Below are 22,123 nucleotides of genomic sequence, written 5' to 3'. Positions count from 1 at the left end.
GGCAGGGGGCTGATTCCACCTCATAATAACCATGGGCCATGCCAACATGGGCAGTCAGGTGGAAGATGGAGATGCAGTGTTGTGGAGGCTGTTGGTGGCCCTCAGGGGTTCCCCCTAGTCTGAAGGGGGGAGGTGTCCTGCCTTGGGCCGGAGCTTGGGTGCTGGAAGGATCCTGGGATAACACACAGAAGCAGGTTTTCCTGTAGGCACAGGAGCAAGACAGAGACAGTGAATAGAGCAAAACTGAGGGGACTAACTAAGGGGGGTTATAAACTGCCATATATAGCCCGATTTCCTTGAAGACAGCGGTGTGCTTAAGGCTTCAGCCTTTCCCTAGAGATCTCCTGAGACGCAACCGGGTGGGCTGGTAGAGAGTCAGCTGGGTGGACTGGTGGAGAGTCAGCCAGGTGGATGGGTGGAGAGCGGAAAGTCAGCCGGGTGGACAGGTGGAGAGTGGAGAGTCAGCCGGGTGGACAGGTGGAGAGTCAGCCGGGTGGACAGGTGGAGAGTAAGCCGGGTGGACAGGTGGAGAGTAAGCCGGGTGGACAGGTGGAGAGTAAGCCGGGTGGACAGGTGGAGAGTCAGCCGGGTGGACAGGTGGAGAGTAAGCCGGGTGGACAGGTGGAGAGTAAGCCGGGTGGACAGTTGGAGAGTGGAGAGTCAGCCGGGTGGACGAGTTGAGAGTAGACAGTCAGCTGCGTGGACTGGTGGACCCGGCTGACTCTCCGGGTGTACGGGTGGATTAGTGGAGAGTGGAGGATCAGCCTGGAGGGTCAACTGGTGTGGAGAGTTAGCCTGGAGAGTTAGCCTGGAGGGTTAGTTAAAAGAGCAGCTGCAGCAAGGTGGGTTGGCAGTGCCTGAAGAGGTGGTGCTGGGATCAGTGGCCACAGAGAAGTTACAAGCTGTTTCACTATATTTTTGCTACACATCAAGGGCTTACAAGTTCCTTCCCGTAAAGGGCCATTGCTAAATCTGACTGGGAGCCCATCAGATTATTCTGCAGTGATTCAGATGGAGCAAACACGTGTGCAGGAGGAAAGTAAAGGGGACCGTATATAGCTGTATATAGGAAGATGTCCTTGAAGTTGTTGAAGTTTTGCTGAAGTCAAGTGGGCATCCCATAACTTCCCATCCCTATCCAATATATTAACCCTCAAATAAATAACAAAAACAAAGTCACGGACTGTTCTCTGACTCTGGGTGCTTGTGAAGATTTGGTGTGCCTGGCTGTGCAAGAGTAGGGAATCCAAGTTTATCTGCAGTCCCTACGGTGTGTTACACTCAAACCATTCTTGAACCATTTTTGCAGTGTGCCCGGGCACATTATTCTGCTAAAGGGGCCACTGCCATCAGGGAATGCCATTCCATGAAGTGATGATGTGTACTTAGCAACAATGTTTAGGTAGGTGGTACATTTGGGCATTTGGCATTTGGGAGGGTATACTGATCAGTACAATCTGTTATCTGGAAAAAACACTTCTAAACTAAAATGCTCTTGAACGCAGCTAAACGCACATAAACTCGGCATGTAAAAGTGGCAAAATTGTAGTTTTTAAACGTCGGTTACTAGCTGTCGACTTCCAGTGATCAGAAGACTCCTCAATGGAACCTGTATGTAAAATTGCAGTTTTCAGTACAACAAAAGGTGAGGGTAAATGTTGTAATAGGGACATCTGTTCTGGTGACAATGTCTAAGCCCTTGTACACACAGTTGGACATTCCGACAACAAAATCCGTTGGATTATTTCAGACGGATTTTGTCTGAAACTGGTGTTGCATACACACGGTCGGACAAAGTTGTCGGAAAATCTGATCGTTCGGGATGTGATGACTTGTAGAGATTTCCTCTTACTTCCTATTGCGTCTCTGGGACAGGGAGTAAAGGGAAATTTCCTCAATGAGGTGAAGGCATCAAAAAGAGCTATTCTTTTCAAAACCTTCCTACTATCCTGGACATGCTCTTGTGCCCCTCAAGAAATTTGCTTGGAAAAAAGAGAGATGTATTTGATTTTCTGCATTTATAGTTGGGTTTTGAATTTATTTAGAGTACTTCTGTTTATTTGCAGTTCTCCACAGCTTTCACTGGTTCCTCCTTTGACCTTTATGCTACTGTACACTGTAATGGGTGGAGGTCAGAGGGAGCTAGAGTTGCCACCTCATCCCTTTAAACCCGAACACATATGAATTACACAGGTTCTGAGGCTAATTAAATGCAGATAAGGTGACTAAGTGAGTTTAATTACCACCTTAATCAGCCACAGAACCTGTGTAATTAATAAGTGTTCGGGTTTAAAGGGATGAGGTGGCAACCCTAGCGCATACTGCCCTAAACATAAATGGTGTTGGTGCACTGTCCAGCTGCATCATCTTCCAGCTTCTCATAGAGTTATTACAAGCTAGCTGAGGCCACGAAGCCCATACCCTGTAAAGACAGACAGCCAGCGGCTGTAGATATCCATGGTGCAGGTAATTGCTAACTGTGTGAACAGCCATGGGTAACCCATTAAAATGTGTGCATTAAAGCATCACAATAGAATGCTTAAGCCCCATGCACACTGGACATTTAACCCCAGTGCCTGGGGTGGCATTTAGCTGTGGGTAGAGGGCATAGATGTTGTTGTCTAGCCCTGCTCCCAACAGCCTGTCAAACTTGTAAAGGCTGACAGCTGCTACGGCTGGATGGGGCTGGACAGTTCACCTAGCAATACTAACGTTTAGGGCAGTATGCACCCAGGCACCAATAATGTCCGCAATGCAAAAAGTCTGCGCATACTGTTTTCAGTCTTTGTTCTCTTAGGTGCACTGCCCAGCCCCATTCAGTCCCAACAACCTTTTGCCTCACATAGAGCTTGACAGGCTGCTGGCAGCAGGGCTGGACGGGGCACCTGTGCCCTCTGGCCACAGCAAAACACTGATGCCCATGCATAGCTCCCAACTGTCCCTGATTTTGAGGGATTGTCCCTGATTTGGAGCAATGTCCCTCTGTCCCTCTTTCCTCCTCATTTGTCCCTCATTTTGGTCTGATCTATATAGTCGTATATAAAATGCACTTTTTATCTTTCAAAAGGTGTTTCCCAGTGCTAAACCTTTCATCCAAATTCTAAATTGCTGCATTTGTAAAATTTGAAAGCCAATATAAAGGAATAGTAGTGTTAAAAAATAAAGCCCTTGTGGATTTAATTAACCTTTTTTGGGTTAATGCTCCTTTAAGGGGGTGTGGCAGGAGGCATGTCCTATGCCTACATACATTTGCTAGTAGGTGTCCCTCATTCCTGTCTCAAAATGTTGGAAGGTATGCCTATGCATAGGAGCTAAACACCCATTGTGCATGGGGCCTTAGTGTAAGTGGGCCCGCAATCGCAGTTCGCTTCGTAGCATCAGGGCTGTCTTTAAGGCAGGGCAAAAGGGGCAGCTGCCCTGGGCCCTGTCATTGTTGTGGGGCCCAAAACAGATGCCTCATACTTGTCAACTATCCCAGTTTAAAAGTTTTAAAGTCTCATGCTGTGTCCTGATATCTCAGTGTGAAGTGCTGGTACTAATGCTGCCCTCCTCTGCCCTATTGTGTACAGATGACTCACCTGCAGACCCTGTGTTTACATGTAAATAACCTTCATTCATATGTAAATCATAATGCCATTCATAAGTAAACAGCTGCGGCTGACTGCATTGATATGTAAATAAGGGCGGCATTCATATGTATATCATGCCCCCCTGCAGTGAGGAAATTATGTGCTGTAACCTCTAGCAATCAATCAGTGAGCAGTATTACTGTACAGTAATCTCTAGCAACCAATTAACAAGCATAAATCATTTGCTGTAACCTCTAGCAACTAATCAGTGAGCTGTAATGTGTGCTGTAACCTCTAGCAACCAGTCAGTAAGCAGTAAGGATATGCTGTAACAGCTGCCAACCATTCACAATTGCTGCCTGCTCTGATACAGTAAACTAATTTTAAGTCTAGCTGCTATTTATTGTATATATTGTATGCAGATGTAGAGTGAAATTGCATGGGGAGGGGGCCCAAGAAATTTTTTGCCCAGGGTCCAATCAACATTAAAGACGGCCCTGTGTAGCATTCATCCGAGAGAACTCCTTGGGACTTTGCAGCCTGCATTTTATGAATGGCTTGTAAATTGCAGGTCCCGGTGTGGAGTAATAATGCGTTGCCCAGCAGCTAGCGGTAGTCGTCCTCCATTTGAAATTGACTCCAAATATTTTTCTCCAGGACCCTCCAATATTTTAAGATCTGTACTTTAAATAGTCTATAACTTTCTTCTTTATCTTCTCATTAATAACCAGATGGATGGCTCAGAACGATTCCACAGCACTGTAATCTAATTTCGCTAACCTGCCATGGACCATTCAGATATTGCCAGTGTGTAATGCCCACCGCTGACACACGAGCTTGGTGGGAAATCAACAGTGATGACTGAGTAATGGAGATGTTTTAAACAGCAGCGTTACAGGTGCTGAGGCACTGAAAGAGACTCGTATTGTATCTGGGCTTATTCCATTTCAAGGGCCTATTCACTGAGCTGCTGAGTGCTCCATTGTGCCCGTCTCTCATCGCCGTTTAGTGTGGCAGCAGCACACAGCGATGAAAGCACAGAACGTGGTATGGGCCTTTTTATTTAAAGTGTGACTCCCCCTTAGACCTAGACCTGGGACAAATGCTGTACAAATACTCTACAGTTTGAACAGCATAACTTTGCTTCTTACCCTTTTATTCTAACTCTGAACAATTTTTTCTACCACCAGATATCCACTTTCAGTTTGGAGTCTTTAAAAACACAACTAAGCTTTAAGATTTAATCCATTAAATACATTGTAGGTGCATCAAAACAAAAGATGTGCAAAGTCTTGGCCCCCATTCAGACCGTAGTTACACTTAACACATAAGGCAGCCCATTCGAAGAAGTTCATGATTCACTGCAATAAGCTCATGCACCTTTCACCCACCTATGCGTTTTTTGGTGAATTTTGAAGAAATATAGTCCTTTTAACAAGGTTTCCTATGGGCATAGCTTCCAACTGTCCCTGACTTTGAAGGACTGTCCCTGATTTGGAGCAATGTCCCTCTGTCCCTCTTTCCTCCTCATTTGTCCCTCATGTTGGTCTGATCTATAGAGTTGTATATAAAATACAATTTTTATCTTTCAAATAGTGTTTCCCAGTGCTAAACCTTTCATCCAATTTCTAAATTGCTGCATTTGTAAATGTCAAAAACCAATATAAAGGAATAGTAGTGCTGAAAAAAAAAAAGCACTTGTGGGTTTAATTCATTTTTTTTTGTATAATTCTCCTTTAACCACCTCAATACCGGGCACTTAAACACCTTCCTGCCCAGACCAATTTTGAGCTTTCAGCGCTGTCGTACTTTGAATGACAATTCCCACGGTCATGCTACACTGTACCCAAATGAAATTTTTATCATTTTTTTCCCACAAATAGAGCTTTATTTTGGTGGTATTTGATCACCTCTACGGTTTTTATTTTTTGTTAACAAATAAAAAAAGACAGAAAATGTTGAAAAAAAAATGTATTGTGTATGTGTTTTCTCCTTCACTGATGGGCACTGACGGGGCTGCACTGACAGGCACTAATAAGGCGGCACTGATGAGGTGGCACTATTGAAGTGGCACTGATGAGGTGGCATTGATGGGCACTGATATGTGGCACTGATAGGCGGCACTGATGGGCACTGATAGGTGGCACTGATGGGTGACACGGATGGACAGATAGGTGGCACAAATTGGCACTGATAGCTGGCACGGATTGGCATGGATAGGTGGCACAGATGGGCATGGATGGGCATTGATAGTTGGCATGGATGGGCACTGATACTTGGCATTGATGGGCACTGATAGGTGGTACGGATGGTCACTGATAGGCGACATTGTATTGTTTTGTGCTGATGGTTGCCAATCAGTGGCAAACAATAATGCATGCCAATCAGTTGGCATTGTCGGCACTGATTGGCATCCATTGTGAGCACTGACTGGCATCCCTGGTTGTCTAGGGGGGCATACCTGGTGCTGGGCATCCCCGGTGGTCTGGTGGCGTCCCTGGTGGTCCAGTGTGGGCATCCTCGGGGGTCTGGCAGACGTGAGTGAGGAAAAGCCGATCAACAGGTCTTCCTATTTACACTGTGATCTGCCGTGATTGGACACGGCTGATCATGTGGTAAAGAGTCTCCGTCGGAGACTCTTTACCGAGATCGTAGTTGCGGGGTGTCAGACTGACACCCCGCAGCAACAATCGCCGCAAAGCGCACCCCCGGGGGCGCGCAGCGGCTCAAAATCCTGAGGACGTCCTATGACGCCCAGTCAGGATTTTGAAACCACTTTGCAGCCGTCATTTGCCTATAGGGTGGGCGGCAAGTGGTTAACCACTACAGCCCAGGACGATTTTACCCCTTCCTTACCAGAGCAGTTTTTGCGATTTGGCACTGCGACGCTTTAACTGACAATTGTGCGGTCGTGCGACGTTGCACCCAAATAAAATTGACAGAATTTTTTTTCTCACAAATAGAGCTTTCTTTTAGTGGTATTTGATCACCTCTGCGGTTTTTATATTTTGTGCTATAAACAAAAGAAGAGCGCCAATTTTGAAAAAAACACAATATTTTGTACTTTCTGCTATAATAAATATCCCATTTAAAAAAAACAAAAAAAACAAATTTTTCCCTCAGTTTAGGCCGATTCTTCTACTTTTTTTGGTAAATAAGTGTATATTGATTGGTTCGCGCAAAAGTTATAGCATCCACAAAATAGGGGATAGATTTATGAAATTTTTTTTTCTACTAGTAATGGCGGCAATCTGTGATTTTTTTTTCATGACTGCGACATTGTGTGATGGACATATCGAACACTTTTGACACATTTTTGGGACCATTCATATTTACACAGTGATCGGTGCTATACAATTGCACTGATTACTGTGTAAATGTCACTGGGAGGGAAGGGGTTAACACCAGGGGGCGCTGCAGGGGTTAATATGTTCCCTATGGGAGTGATTCTAACTGTGGGGGGAGGGGCTCACAAGGAGAGGAGACTGATCGGTGTTCCTCTGTACACACCATCGGTCTCCTCTCCTCTGACAGGACATGGATCTGTGTGTTTACATACAGAGATCCACAGTCCTGCTGTGTTCCCAGGCAATTATGGGTGGCATTGCGGCTGCTGAGCACACGCACTGGGTCCCGAGCGATGCAGCGCGCGCGTCCCCTAGGTGGCCTGGAATGGGAGGATGTCATATTACTATGGGTGGGTAGGGAAGTGGTTAAGGGGATGTGATGGGGGAATGTCCTATTCCTGCATTCTTTTGCTAATAGATGTCCCTCCTTTCCATTTCAAAAAGTTATGGCCACACTTCCTCCTCATCCTTTTTATTTTCATTATCTGGTGGGCCTTGCTGCCTTTGCAAAAAAAGAAGTGGCAGGAATGTTATGTGTTCTAGCACACTGCCTGCATGTATGATATTTTGATTGACAGATAAATCTCAATTTTGGCAGCAGCACAGACTAGAGGGAGCTTTGTGGGAGCAGGTTTTCAGGTAAGTTAAACTACTAAATACCAATGGAAGTTATTGCTGGGGGGGCAGAGAGTATTCCTGGGAAGCAGTGAGGGTTATTGTGCTGGAGATTATTGCTTACCCCATCACTTTCTGGGGGTTACTGCTGGGGCTTATCTATGCTGGCACTGACACTTGCCAGGGGTGGCTGAACTGAAGCTTACTGGGGGCTAATGCTTGTCCTGACACTTACTGAGGTTATCAATTCTGGCCCTGACACATGCTGGGGGTTATTGCTGATGCGTTATAATTGATGGTCCTGACACGTGCTTGAGCTTTTACTTGTCTTGACACTTGCTGGGGGTTCTTGCTGGCCCTAACGCTTATGGGAGTTGCCCTGACACTTGCCGTAGACTATTACTAAGTTGATCATTGCTGACCCTGGCACTTGTTGGAGGTTTTCATTGTTGGCCCTGACACATGCTGGGTTCATTGCTGGGGGTTGTCATTCTTGGTCCTGGCACTTGCTGGGGCTTATTGCTGGCCTTGACACATACTGTGGGATGTACAGTATGTAACTACTGCTGCTGCTAACACGTCTGGGGGTTATTATTGCTGCCACTGATACCAACAATGACACTTATTTTACTTCCACAACCTCTTCAGTGTACCCTCAGCCTTATTTTGTCTAAACCATAGCAAAGTATAGCGGCACACTGCAAAACATTCACTGTGAAGCAGTGACCACACCAACTTTGACAACTTCCACAATTGCATGACAAGCGACTCACTAAGCACACCACTTCGTTTTCTCATTGCCAGCAAGCCAGGCGGCACACTGCACTTTTCTTCTCATTTTTCTTTTTCAGTCCCCTTAAGGTTTCCCTTGTAATCCTCCTCCCCCCATATTTAAAGCTGAAGGTATGATTTGACTGCATTCTTACACTGGTCAAGCTTGGACCAATAGAGGTATGCATATCTCATACCTGAGCAATCACAATTGACACTACAAATCACTGTAGTACTCGGCCCCACTACGTTAATAGCAGCAGTCGTCCCGGGTCCTGTGCCAAGCAGCTGCCCTTCTGCATAGTAACCACAGGGGTTCGCTCAATGGTTACCACTGCCTTTTACTGAATGCCTTGTATTTTTTTCAATGAAGGTGGAGATTGTGAAATTTCTGCCTCACCCCAGTGGCGTCGAGAGGGGGGGCTGGAGCACCGAATGGGTCTCCAAAAAGCCCCGGGTCTCGGGCATTCACAATTCTATTATTAGTCCCAAGCCCGAGTGGGGACCGATCTGACCCCGAGTGTGGCCAAGTGACACAGCAGGTCCCGCCTTCTGGAGCCTGCAGCGCCTATGATGAATGTCCCACTGCTCCAATGCCAGGACCGTGGGATGTGTGATGTCCATCATAGACGCTGCAGGCTCCAGAAGGTGGGAATTACAATACGTCTGCCATGCCGCATCACTGTGAGAAGGTCTCCACTCAGCGCCCAGGCGTCTCTCCTCTCCTGTCATGGTTCTGGCTGCCTGGAGTGCTTGCTCTACTGTGATGGGCACGCTGCACACGGCTGAGCTGCAGGAGGTCACGTCACCTGAAGTCTGGTCAGGTAGGTCAGAGCGTGCCAGGTAGATCAGAGTGTGACAGATAGGTCAGTGCGTGTAAGGTAGGTCAGTGTATGTCATGTAGGTCAGTGTATGTCAGATAGGTAGGCCAGTGTGTGTCAGGTAGGTCAGAGTGTGTCAGGTAGGTCAGTGTATGTCGGATAGGTAGGTCAGTGCGTGTCAGGTAGGTCAGTGTATGTCAGATAGGTAGGTCAGTGCATGTCAAATAGGCCAGTGTATGTCAGGTAGGTCAGTGTATATCAGATAGGTAGGTCGGTGTATGTCAGATAGATCAGTGTATGTCATGTAGGTCAGTGTATGTCAGATAGGTAGGTCAGTGTGTGCCAGGTAGGTCAGTGTATGCAAGGTAGGTAGGTCACTGTGTGTCATGTAGATCATTGTATGTCAGAAAGGTAGGTCAGTGTGTGTCAGGTAGGTAGGTCAGTGTGTGTCAGGTAGGTCAGTGTATGTCAGGTAGGTCAGTGTGTGTCAGGTAGGTAGGTCAGTGTATGTCAGGTAGGTCAGTGTATGTCAGGTAGGTCAGTGTATGTCATGTAGGTCATTGCATGTCAGATAGGTCAGTATGTGTCAGGTACGTCAGTGTGTGTCGGATAGGTCAGTATGTGTCAGGTAGGTCAGTGTATGTCGGGTAGGTAGGTCAGTGTGTGTTGGGTAGGTCAGTATGTGTCAGGTAGGTCAGTGTATGTCAGGTAGGTAGGTCAGTGTGTGTCAGGTAGGTCAGTGTATGTCAGGTGCGCCAGTGCGTGTCGGGTAGGCCAGTGTGTGTCGGGTAGGCCAGTGTATGTCAGTTAGGTCAGTGTATGTCACTATACAGAAGAGCAGCCAGAAGATCACTGATATTACTATAATAGCACAGGCTACTACAGTGATTTGCAGCTTCTACAGTGATTGCTCAGGTATGAGTTATGCATTTTTACATTATGCCAAGCTGGACCAAAGTAACTATGCAATAAAAAGCACATCTAGACTTCGGCTTAAAAAAAGAATCAGGGGGCGTGGTCTGACGAGCGGTGAGGATGGCAGCATAATCAGAGAGCTCCATCGGACCCACGGCCTGAGCCCGTCTTTCTGCGCCGGGAACACTCTATGATGAGCAGCCAAAATCGGCACTTGCATCACACTCGCTCCTGCCATTCTATGGCTGCTTGTGCTGACAGGAACATATTGGAGTTTTTTTAAGAATCAGACCGCCATTCAGAAGGTCTCAGCAGGAGGCAAGATGGCACCGGCACATGCGGATGATGATCTCAGCGAGGATTCGCAGTCAGTGGTGGAGGATGAAGGTAGGGGACATACTCGCACTGGACACCCCCTCACATACGAGGATATGTTAGGGTTTACAGCGGACAGAAAAGGCGATTTAGACTGGACTGGACTGGACTGTATTGCTTCTTCACATGCTCTACACTTTATTGAGATGAATAGGCACCTTGAGGACCTTGATAATAGGGGGAGACGTAACAACATTAGAGTCCGTGGCATACTGGAGTCCGTCATGGCCGACCAAATCACCCCAGTCCTGCAGAGGGTTTTTAATAGCCTCTTAGATAGACCAGAAGACACAGCTATAGAGGTTGTGAGAGGGCACAGAGCCCTAAGAGCCAGAGGCCTAGACACTTTGCCTCCCCGACATCATATGTTGCCTAAAAAACGTTGGTCTTAAGGAAGATATCATGTTCAGAGCACGCAGGAACAAGCACATTGTGTTTAATGGGGAGACTATTAAACTTTTTCAATATCTCTCCTAGATCACACTGAAAAATCGCAGAGCCTGCGACCCCTCCTTGATAAGCTAAGGGGAAAAGATCTCTGCTATACATGGCGTTTCCCCTTTGCTTTGCCGGTGACACACAACGGTAAGCAGCACATGCTCCACACACCTATAGACCTCCCTGAGTTCTGCAGCGGTCTTCAACTAGACCAGATCGATCTTCCGGAGTGGTACCAGGAATTTATCTTACCACCAAAAACGAGGAGATCACCTCATTCCCCTACGATAACACCGGAGAAACATCACTCTAAAAAGCAGAAACAAAACCGCCATGACACTCAGATGGCGGGTACTCCCCACAACCAAGAGCACTCCTCCAGAAGCATCTTGGATGATTGAACGATCGATCAATTGTCATCTTGCTGTTCAGGTTCGTTTCACTGTTATCAATGATTGACTCGTGACTGCTTTCTCAGGTACAGTTTTATCCCGTAATCGCCACCATAAGAACTTGCACATGTTTGGATCAGTGACTGTGACACACCACATCGGGGACATATCACAAGGCACTGTTTGCTTTTTCAATCAGCAATACTAAAGACTTTGTCCTAGCTTACCGATGATTTGCACTCTTGCCATTTATATTCCCTGTGCAACTTGCATTTCCCGTTGGACTCAGGGGACTGCCTGGCTCTTACTGCCCTGAAACATTACATTAATTGCCTCCTCAAAAGTCGAGATGCATACAGATTTCAGGGGTTCTGCAATTAATCCTACTGATATACCCTGATTTGTCTTTACCTCACTTCGCACTTAATGTGCAGGGTTCTGACTTTGAAGACCTATTATGCCCCTACAAGGATGGTGTGCCACCTGAATTGAAACCTGAAGTGTCCAGTCACATGTCGCATTTCAGCTAGTTCATAACTTACTTGCATATGGTTGCAACTAGTGATGGCCGAACGGTTCGCCCGGCGGTCGTTTCGCGGCGAATTTCCGACTTTCGCCGTCCGCGGGTTCGAACGCCTTTTTCCGTCGTTCGCCCCGGCGGACTTACGTGTTTAATGTATACAAGAACTTTAACCTTTCGTGACACGTTTATCATGTGTTACAGGACAACCAATTGAGACATGACAGCTCATGGACACTTGGACATTCCCCCTAACCTATAAATACACCCGATCCGGTGGCCATTTTACATTCTTTCTTCTGTCACTGTAGGGAAAGGATCCTGTGTGGAGTAGGGACAGAGAAAACGCTAGCTATTTGGTACACAAAAGTTCTTTTCAGGACTGGTATAGGTGTTAGGTCAGCAGCCTGAGTTTCTTTTGTCAGTTTAGATAAAGGGACAGAGCGCTGTATGCTGCTATTTTAGGGACAGCTCAGCCAGATTAGTCTTTCTTCATCATCATCATCATCATCATCATTAGCTGTTACTATCAGGTCCACAAAAGAGCTGTTCCAGCTAATCGTTCCAGCCTACTCTTTTTTGCCAATTTGTATAGGGACAGGCAGGAAGCAGTGTGTCAGGCAGTGAGGATAATTTTAAAGACTTGCTGTTACTATTAGTTCCACAAAGGTTCTTTTCAGGACTGGTATCAGTGGTACGGTAATAGGCTTGTACACGTATAATATTCTTTCTTCCAAATATAGAAAGAATATTATACTTGACTGCTGCCCTTCTGCTGCAGTCTGCTAATCATTCACAACTCACTTGTTCCACAAAGCTCTTTATCAGGACTGGTAACTTGGTCTGTCTAGGGTGCTACGGTACATAGGCTTGGGTGCGGTACAGTCTGCTGTTCTGTAAGGACCGCTATCGGTCCACAATACATAGGGTTGCCGTGCACTACTGCTGACCGCTGCCCTATACTGCAGCAGTCCTTCATTGGTATAGGGACTGACGTACAGTCTGCTAATCACTAACACACAACCTGCTTGGTCCACAAAAGTTCTTATAAGGACTGGTAACTTGGTATAGGGTGCTACGGTACATAGGCCTGAGTGCGTTACAGTCTGCTGTTCTGTAAGGACCGCTATCGGTCCACAATACATAGGGTTGCCGTGCACTACTGCTGACCGCTGCCCTATACTGCAGCAGTCCTTCAGCGGTATAGGGACTGACGCACAGTCTGCTAAACACTAACACACAACCTGCTTGGTCCACAAAAGTTTTTATAAGGACTGGTAACTTGGTATAGGGTGCTACGGTACATAGGCCTGAGTGCAGTACAGTCTGCTGTTCTGTAAGGACCGCTATCGGTCCACAATACATAGGGTTGCCGTGCACTACTGCTGACCGCTGCCCTATACTGCAGCAGTCCTTCATTGGTATAGGGACTGACGTACAGTCTGCTAATCACTAACACACAACCTGCTTGGTCCACAAAAGTTCTTATAAGGACTGGTAACTTGGTATAGGGTGCTACGGTACATAGGCCTGAGTGCGTTACAGTCTGCTGTTCTGTAAGGACCGCTATCGGTCCACAATACATAGGGTTGCCGTGCACTACTGCTGACCGCTGCCCTATACTGCAGCAGTCCTTCATTGGTATAGGGACTGACGTACAGTCTGCTAATCACTAACACACAACCTGCTTGTTCCACAAAAGTTCTTATAAGGACTGGTAACTTGGTATAGGGTGCTACGGTACATAGGCTTGAGTGCGGTACAGTCTGCTGTTCTGTAAGGACCGCTATCGGTCCACAATAGATAGGGTTGACGTGCACCACTGCTGACCGCTGCCCTATACTGCAGCAGTCCTTCAGCGGTATAGGGACTGACGTACAGTCTGCTAAACACTAATACACAACCTGCTTGGTCCACAAAAGTTCTTATAAGGACTGGTAACTTGGTATAGGGTGCTACGGTACATAGGCTTGAGTGCGGTACAGTCTGCTGTTCTGTAAGGACCGCTATCGGTCCACAATAGATAGGGTTGACGTGCACCACTGCTGACCGCTGCCCTATACTGCAGCAGTCCTTCAGCGGTATAGGGACTGACGCACAGTCTGCTAAACACTAACACACAACCTGCTTGGTCCACAAAAGTTTTTATAAGGACTGGTAACTTGGTATAGGGTGCTACGGTACATAGGCCTGAGTGCGTTACAGTCTGCTGTTCTGTAAGGACCGCTATCGGTCCACAATACATAGGGTTGCCGTGCACTACTGCTGACCGCTGCCCTATACTGCAGCAGTCCTTCATTGGTATAGGGACTGACGTACAGTCTGCTAATCACTAACACACAACCTGCTTGGTCCACAAAAGTTCTTATAAGGACTGGTAACTTGGTATAGGGTGCTACGGTACATAGGCCTGAGTGCGTTACAGTCTGCTGTTCTGTAAGGACCGCTATCGGTCCACAATACATAGGGTTGCCGTGCACTACTGCTGACCGCTGCCCTATACTGCAGCAGTCCTTCAGCGGTATAGGGACTGACGCACAGTCTGCTAAACACTAACACACAACCTGCTTGGTCCACAAAAGTTCTTATAAGGACTGGTAACTTGGTATAGGGTGCTACGGTACATAGGCCTGAGTGCAGTACAGTCTGCTGTTCTGTAAGGACCGCTATCGGTCCACAATACATAGGGTTGCCGTGCACTACTGCTGACCGCTGCCCTATACTGCAGCAGTCCTTCATTGGTATAGGGACTGACGTACAGTCTGCTAATCACTAACACACAACCTGCTTGTTCCACAAAAGTTCTTATAAGGACTGGTAACTTGGTATAGGGTGCTACGGTACATAGGCTTGAGTGCGGTACAGTCTGCTGTTCTGTAAGGACCGCTATCGGTCCACAATAGATAGGGTTGACGTGCACCACTGCTGACCGCTGCCCTATACTGCAGCAGTCCTTCAGCGGTATAGGGACTGACGTACAGTCTGCTAAACACTAATACACAACCTGCTTGGTCCACAAAAGTTCTTATAAGGACTGGTAACTTGGTATAGGGTGCTACGGTACATAGGCTTGAGTGCGGTACAGTCTGCTGTTCTGTAAGGACCGCTATCGGTCCACAATAGATAGGGTTGACGTGCACCACTGCTGACCGCTGCCCTATACTGCAGCAGTCCTTCAGCGGTATAGGGACTGACGTACAGTCTGCTAAACACTAATACACAACCTGCTTGGTCCACAAAAGTTCTTATAAGGACTGGTAACTTGGTATAGGGTGCTACGGTACATAGGCTTGAGTGCGGTACAGTCTGCTGTTCTGTAAGGACCGCTATAGGTCCACAATAGATAGGGTTGACGTGCACCACTGCTGACCGCTCACCTATACTGCAGCAGTCCTTCAGCGGTATAGGGACTAAGAGTTTTGTCACAGGGTCATTTAAAAAATGACATGCAGAGGAAGAGGCAGGCCCTTCCGCAGGGGTGGTAGGGGTAGGGCAGGAGCAACAGGCTTGAGCCAAAGTGGGAAGTTGCAGAAGGTGCGTTCAATTACTTTAAAGGATGCACCAGACTTGGTTGAGTGGCTCGCTCAGCCTTACTCTTCTGCACCCTCCTCATCCTCTCGATCTGCACCCTCTTCTTCACTCTCTGCTATGTGCACCCCCAAAGACACTACCACCAACAACACGACCACCACCACCACCACCACATACCTTCCGCTTGAGTCACTGGAATTATTTTCCGATCCATATCAAGAGGACATTTCTGATGCGCAGCCACTCTTGGTATTGGATCAGGAAGAGGAGGTAGCAACAAGCGCTACTCAGCAGTCTGACGCCAGTACCCAGATCAGCCCAAGGAGGAGGTTGGTCCCCGGTGTTGCTGCCTACTCTACTTATAGCGGTGGGGAAGGTGACGTTGATGATGACGTGTCTAGTGATGTCACGTGGGTGCCCACAAGAGAGGAAGAGGAGGGGAGTTCAGAGGGAGATATGGACCAGCAGATAGGGAGGAGAAGCAGCAATGACTTACATTGCACAGCAGGGACAAAGCAGACTGCAAATGTATCAGGAGCGAGTCATCGACCATGTACGGTCACATCTGGCGCTCCCAGGACACCGGCACATGGCTCCGCAGTGTGGGCTTTTTTTAACGTGTCCGCTGCTGACAATAGCGTTGCCATCTGCAATCTTTGCAGTCAACGCGTTAGTCGCGGTAAGCCCAATACTCACCTAGGGACGACCGCCTTAAGAAGGCACATGAGCAGCCATCACCGAGCCCAGTGGGAGCAACGGAACACACAAAGCCACACTGCAGGCTCTCACCGTCCAGCCTCGTCTTCTACTTCTCCTTCTCCTCTCTCCTCACAATTGTCCTCCACTCCACCTTCCATCACGCCAAGCTCACATTTTTCTGCAAAAAGGCAGGCTTCCGTGGGCCTAATGTTTGAGCGTAAAAAAATGATGACGCCGGATAACCCTCTTGCCCAACGGTTGGCGGCTGGCTTGTCAGAACTCATAGCCCGCCAACTACTGCCATATAAACTGGTGGACTCGGAGGCCTTTCGCAAATTTGTGGCCATTGGAACACCACAATGGAAGGTCCCAGGAAGGAAGTATTTCTCAGAGAAGGGCATCCCAGAGCTATATGGCCATGTTCAGCGGCAAGTGAATGTATCTCTGGCACACAGTGTCGGTGCCAAGATACATCTGACCACAGACACGTGGTCTAGCAAACACGGGCAGGGAAGGTATATCAGTTTTACTGCCCACTGGGTGAACCTTCTGACGGCCGTCAAGCATGTAACCCGTGGCACCCGTGTAGATTTGGTTTTACCGCCACGGATTGCATGCAGGCCTGACTCTTCTTCTCCTCCTCCTACTCCATCCTCCTCCCTCTCCTCCTCAGCTGCCTCCTCCTTTTCCGCTGCTAGCGTCTCTTCCACTGCACCGCCCAAGCTCCCCAGAACCTATTCCACATGCCAGGTGAGACGTTGCCATGCCGTGCTGCGTCTGTTGTGCCTGGAAGCAAAGAGCCACACTGGCCCGGCACTCCTTTCAGCTTTGCGTTCACAGGCAGATGAGTGGCTAACACCGCTCAATTTGACAGTTGGTAAAGTGGTGTGTGACAACGGTGCCAATCTGCTTAGCGCATTGAAACAGGGCAAAATCACGCACGTGCCGTGCATGGCACACGTCTTAAACTTGGTCGTGCAGCGATTCCTTGTCAAATACCCTGGGGTCCAGGACATCTTGCGGCAGGCAAGGAAAATCTCGGCCCATTTCAGAAGATCTTACACGGCCATGGCTCGCCTTGCTGACATTCAGCGGCGACACCATCTGCCGGTCAGACGTCTTATTTGCGATTGCCCGACGCGATGGAACTCAACCTTCTATATGCTTGATAGGCTGCTCCAGCAGAAACGTGCAGTTAACGTCTACCTGTATGAACTCTGCGAAAGAAACGGTTCTGGGGAGCTGGGTTTTTTTTCACCGCGCCAGTGGCTGCTCATGCGCGACACATGCAGACTTCTGCGGCCATTTGAGGAGATCACCAAACTGGTCAGTCGCAGCCATGGCGCCATCAGTGACATGGTACCTTATGCCTTCTTTCTGGAGCGTGCATTGCGTCGTGTCATTGATCAGGCTGTGGAGGAGCAGGAGCGGGAAGATGAGGAAGTCGCAATGCTGGATGAATTCCCAGGGGGGGCTACTCTATCTGAGACAAGTCAACAACAGGAGTCTGATGAGGAGTCAGAGGAGGATGGTGCCGGGGCGGATGAGCAGGAGCAAGAAGAGCATGCTTTAAACCTTTCTGGGATCCCTGTTGTGCGAGGATGGGGAGAGGAGAATGAAGAGGACGACATTATCCTGGATGATGAGCAGGAGCCAGGCCACCACACCGCTTCCACTTTAGTGCAAATGGGGGCCTTCATGCTCCAGTGTTTTAATAGGGACCCCCGTATAAAAAGCATGAGGGTCAAGGACCAGTACTGGGTGGCAACGTACTTAGACCCCCGGTACAAACACAAAATGGCGGAAATGTTACCGCCGTCGCAGAGGGCTGTCAGAATGCAGCACTTCCAGGCCTTGCTTCGAGAAATGCTGCATTCTGCTTTTGCGTGCGCTGGCAGAGGAGCAATTCCCACTCCCAGAGAAGGATTTGCGGGTACCAATCCAACAGCGCCTGCAAGAAGAGGCCGGTTTGAAGATGTGTTGGTGACTTCGGATATGAGGTCATTCTTTCAGCCGACCCATCGACAGGTGTCATCCGGATCCAGCATCAGGGAACGCCTAGACCGTCAGGTGTCCGACTACATTGGGTTAACGGCCGATGTGGACGCTCTGAGGAGTGATGAACCCCTAGACTACTGGGTGGGCAGGCTTGACCTCTGGCCAGAGCTTGCCCAATTTGCAATCGAACTGTTGGCTTGCCCCTCATCCAGTGTCCTGTCCGAAAGGACGTTCAGCGCAGCAGGGGGGATTGTGACCGATAAGCGTACTCGCCTAGCTCACCACAGTGTTAACTACCTCACATTTCTAAAAATGAATGAGGCATGGATCTCGGAGGAATTCAACACATGTGATCAGTAGACCATGTATATGTCTATAAACAATTTTTGGAATCAAGCACACAGACCTTCTTAATTCATTTGGCTCACTTCCCTGACCCAAAAAAGCACACCGTACTATATGCCCCTACCCTCCTCTTTGAAGAGGTTGAGCGGTGTCATATTTCTACTGGGGCTGCTTATTATGAGGGGTTCCCACCATCCCTGTGCTGTGCTGACTTCCTCCTGGGTGTTCTTATTATGAGGGGCTCCCACCATCCCTGTGCTGTGCTGACTTCCTCCTGGGGGTTCTTATTATGAGGGGATCACACCATCCCTGTGCTGTGCTGACTTCCTCCTGGGGCTGCTTACGGTGCTGCTGTCAGCGCTGTATGTCACGGAGCTGCTGTCAGCGCTGTATGTCACGGAGCTGCTGTCAGCGCTGTATGTCACGGAGCTGCTGTCAGCGCTGTATGTCACGGAGCTGCTGTCAGCGCTGTATGTCACGGAGCTGCTGTCAGCGCTGTATGTCACGGAGCTGCTGTCAGCGCTGTATGTCACGGAGCTGCTGTCAGCGCTGTATGTCACGGAGCTGCTGTCAGCGCTGTATGTCACGGAGCTGCTGTCAGCGCTGTATGTCACGGTGCTGCTGTCAGCGCTGTATGTCACGGAGCTGCTGTCAGCGCTGTATGTCACGGAGCTGCTGTCAGTGCTGTATGTCACGGAGCTGCTGTCAGCGCTGTATGTCACGGAGCTGCTGTCAGCGCTGTATGTCACGGAGCTGCTGTCAGCGCTGTATGTCACGGTGCTGCTGTCAGCGCTGTATGTCACGGAGCTGCTGTCAGCGCTGTATGTCACGGAGCTGCTGTCAGCGCTGTATGTCACGGAGCTGCTGTCAGCGCTGTATGTCACGGAGCTGCTGTCAGCGCTGTATGTCACGGAGCTGCTGTCAGCGCTGTATGTCACGGAGCTGCTGTCAGCGCTGTATGTCACGGTGCTGCTGTCAGCGCTGTATGTCACGGAGCTGCTGTCAGCGCTGTATGTCACGGAGCTGCTGTCAGCGCTGTATGTCACGGAGCTGCTGTCAGCGCTGTATGTCACGGAGCTGCTGTCAGCGCTGTATGTCACGGTGCTGCTGTCAGCGCTGTATGTCACGGAGCTGCTGTCAGCGCTGTATGTCACGGAGCTGCTGTCAGTGCTGTATGTCACGGAGCTGCTGTCAGCGCTGTATGTCACGGAGCTGCTGTCAGCGCTGTATGTCACGGAGCTGCTGTCAGCGCTGTATGTCACGGTGCTGCTGTCAGCGCTGTATGTCACGGAGCTGCTGTCAGCGCTGTATGTCACGGAGCTGCTGTCAGCGCTGTATGTCACGGAGCTGCTGTCAGCGCTGTATGTCACGGAGCTGCTGTCAGCGCTGTATGTCACGGAGCTGCTGTCAGCGCTGTATGTCACGGTGCTGATGTCAGTGCTCTGTATTACGGTGCTGCTGTCAGTGCTCTGTATCTCCTGCACCCTCTTGTTTGCCTACCCTGGTCCCTGACCTTCCCTCTCCTCCATTGCCTTCATTAGCTCCATAGTCCTGAATTGTCAGAACAATTTCCCAAATAAAAAAAAAATGCTTGTAGTTATCGATCCCAAATTCACCTCATACATGTATTATGCTATTGTCCAGGTGGTGGGACTACGTGCTACCCCCTAATAATTACCCCGTGGCCGCAAATTCGACCTAAAGGTTTGCGAAATTCGCCTCCCATTGAAGTCAATGGAGCCCGCGGCGAACGGTCGTTTTCGCGAACGTTTGTGTCCGTTCGCGTTTCGCGTTCGCGAAACGTCCCGTCGGAAGTTCGTCCATCACTAGTTGCAACTATCTTACTATCCTGTTTAGCGTTAGATGAAATTTTTTCCCTTTTTTCTTTGCTCATGGTTATGCTTTTCTTAGTTACCCTCTGCTCCTGGTGCAGAATAGACCTTTTGGCACATGTCATAATGCTTACACAGACTGCAGCCCGACCGCCTTCATGTAGTTAAATCTAAGGGTTTTTTTTCTTACATATATTTATTCATTTATATGTATTGAACTTGGTTGTTGCTGTTGTTCTGGTTGGTTGTCTCCCACAATCCCAAAATAGTGTTCATTGGACCCATCTGGATACACAAAACTTTTCCCTCTGAGACAATACTTCTGTCTAAAGAGGGTGTAATCTATCCTCTCTTCTCTTACTTCTATTTTATTTCAGTTTTGCTTTCTCTTTCTTTAAACCCTAAACTGGTATAGGCCTTGGTTTCTGAGGTATTGGGAATTTCATGCTGAATTAGTCCTGAACCAATAACTTCTAAGATATTTTCACAGGTGAGTTCTGCTATCTCTCTCTGGGCCAGGCCATGGCTTACTCCAACCTAGGATGCAACCCCACTGTTATTTCACATAACGTCAAGGGCCTGAACTCTCCAGAGAAGCGTACTACCCTTATGAGGGAACTTAGGAAAGGTAAGCCCAAATTTGTCTTCCTCCAAGAAACCCATTTTAAGACAAATCACGTTCCGAGGCTCACCAACTCTTGCTTCACTGAAGCCCACCATGCCACTAACGACTTGTCCAAATCAAAGGGATTCTCGATCTTGGTGAGTAAAGACGCTAAGTTTGAGCTCTCTGATAGGGTGGTGGACCTGGGAGGAAGATTTATCTTCCTTAGGGGTAAATGTAATGGAATCCCTCTCACTTTAGCTAACGCTTATTTGCCTAACACTGCGCACTTAGAGTTCTGTCGAAAATTAACAAGGGAGTTGTTGAGCTTCACTACAGGTGGTCTGGTCTTGGGTGGCGATTTCAACATTCCTCTCAATCCACTGGTGGATACTTCAACTGGAAAGACGTACATTACCTATAGAATTTTGAAAAGTATTAAAACACTGTTACATCCATTAAACCTGATTGATACTTGCCGTTTTTCCCACCCTGAGGATAAAGACTTTACTTTTTATTTAATACCACGCGATCGCCACTCAAGAATAGACTACCTGTGCAAGACACTAGCTAGGTCCTTAAGAGCTCATACTGCCCAACACAGTATACTGGGTATCCAAAGTAATACTGGTACGATAGACAGAGCCACCGATAAGATAGCGCAACACTTCCATGATTACTATAGCTCTCTGTATAGTTTACCAAACCAACACAAACCAGCAAATTTCCCCTGCTTCAGATCACAGGCAATAAAAGACTATTTAAAAGAAGCTAACCTTCCCTCACTTGCTGAGGACGATATATCCCAACTAGAAAATCCCTGAAATTAGACTCGCCATCAAGGACTTAAAGCCCGGTAAAAGCCCAGGTCCTGATGGGTTTAGTGCCATTACAAGACATTTGTCGATCTACTTGCCCCAACCCTTAAGGACGCTTTAAATTCTTTCCCCATAGGGAAATCAGTGTCAAACGACTTCCTCTACGCATTAATCGCAGTGATACCCAAATCCAGCAAGGATCCATTGCATTGCGCCAGTTATAGGCCGATTTCCTTGTTGAACTTGGATGTCAAACTCTTGGCAAAAATTATTGCCAACAGGCTGAAACCCCTGCTCCATGATCTGATCGGTCTAGACCAAGCCAAATTTATGCCTGGTAGAGAGGCCAGGGATAACGTTACCAGGTCCCTGAATCTGATCCCATCAGTGAAAGATCAAGGGCATTCTCTTGTCGACTGACACGGAGAAGGCCTTCGATCGAGTAGCTTGGGACTACATGCTGGAGACTTGCAGACATGTGGGGCTAGGCCTGCTCATGATAGCTTGGATTGAAGCACTCTATCAAAAGCCCT

This window comes from Lithobates pipiens, unplaced genomic scaffold (genome assembly GCF_037356315.1).
Source record: "Lithobates pipiens isolate NorthernLeopardFrog02 unplaced genomic scaffold, aLitPip1_a1.2 Scaffold_22, whole genome shotgun sequence".
In the NCBI taxonomy this organism is placed as follows: domain Eukaryota; kingdom Metazoa; phylum Chordata; class Amphibia; order Anura; family Ranidae; genus Lithobates; species Lithobates pipiens.
The sequence above is the reverse complement of the archived record's forward strand: the minus strand, read 5'-3'. Positions refer to the sequence as shown.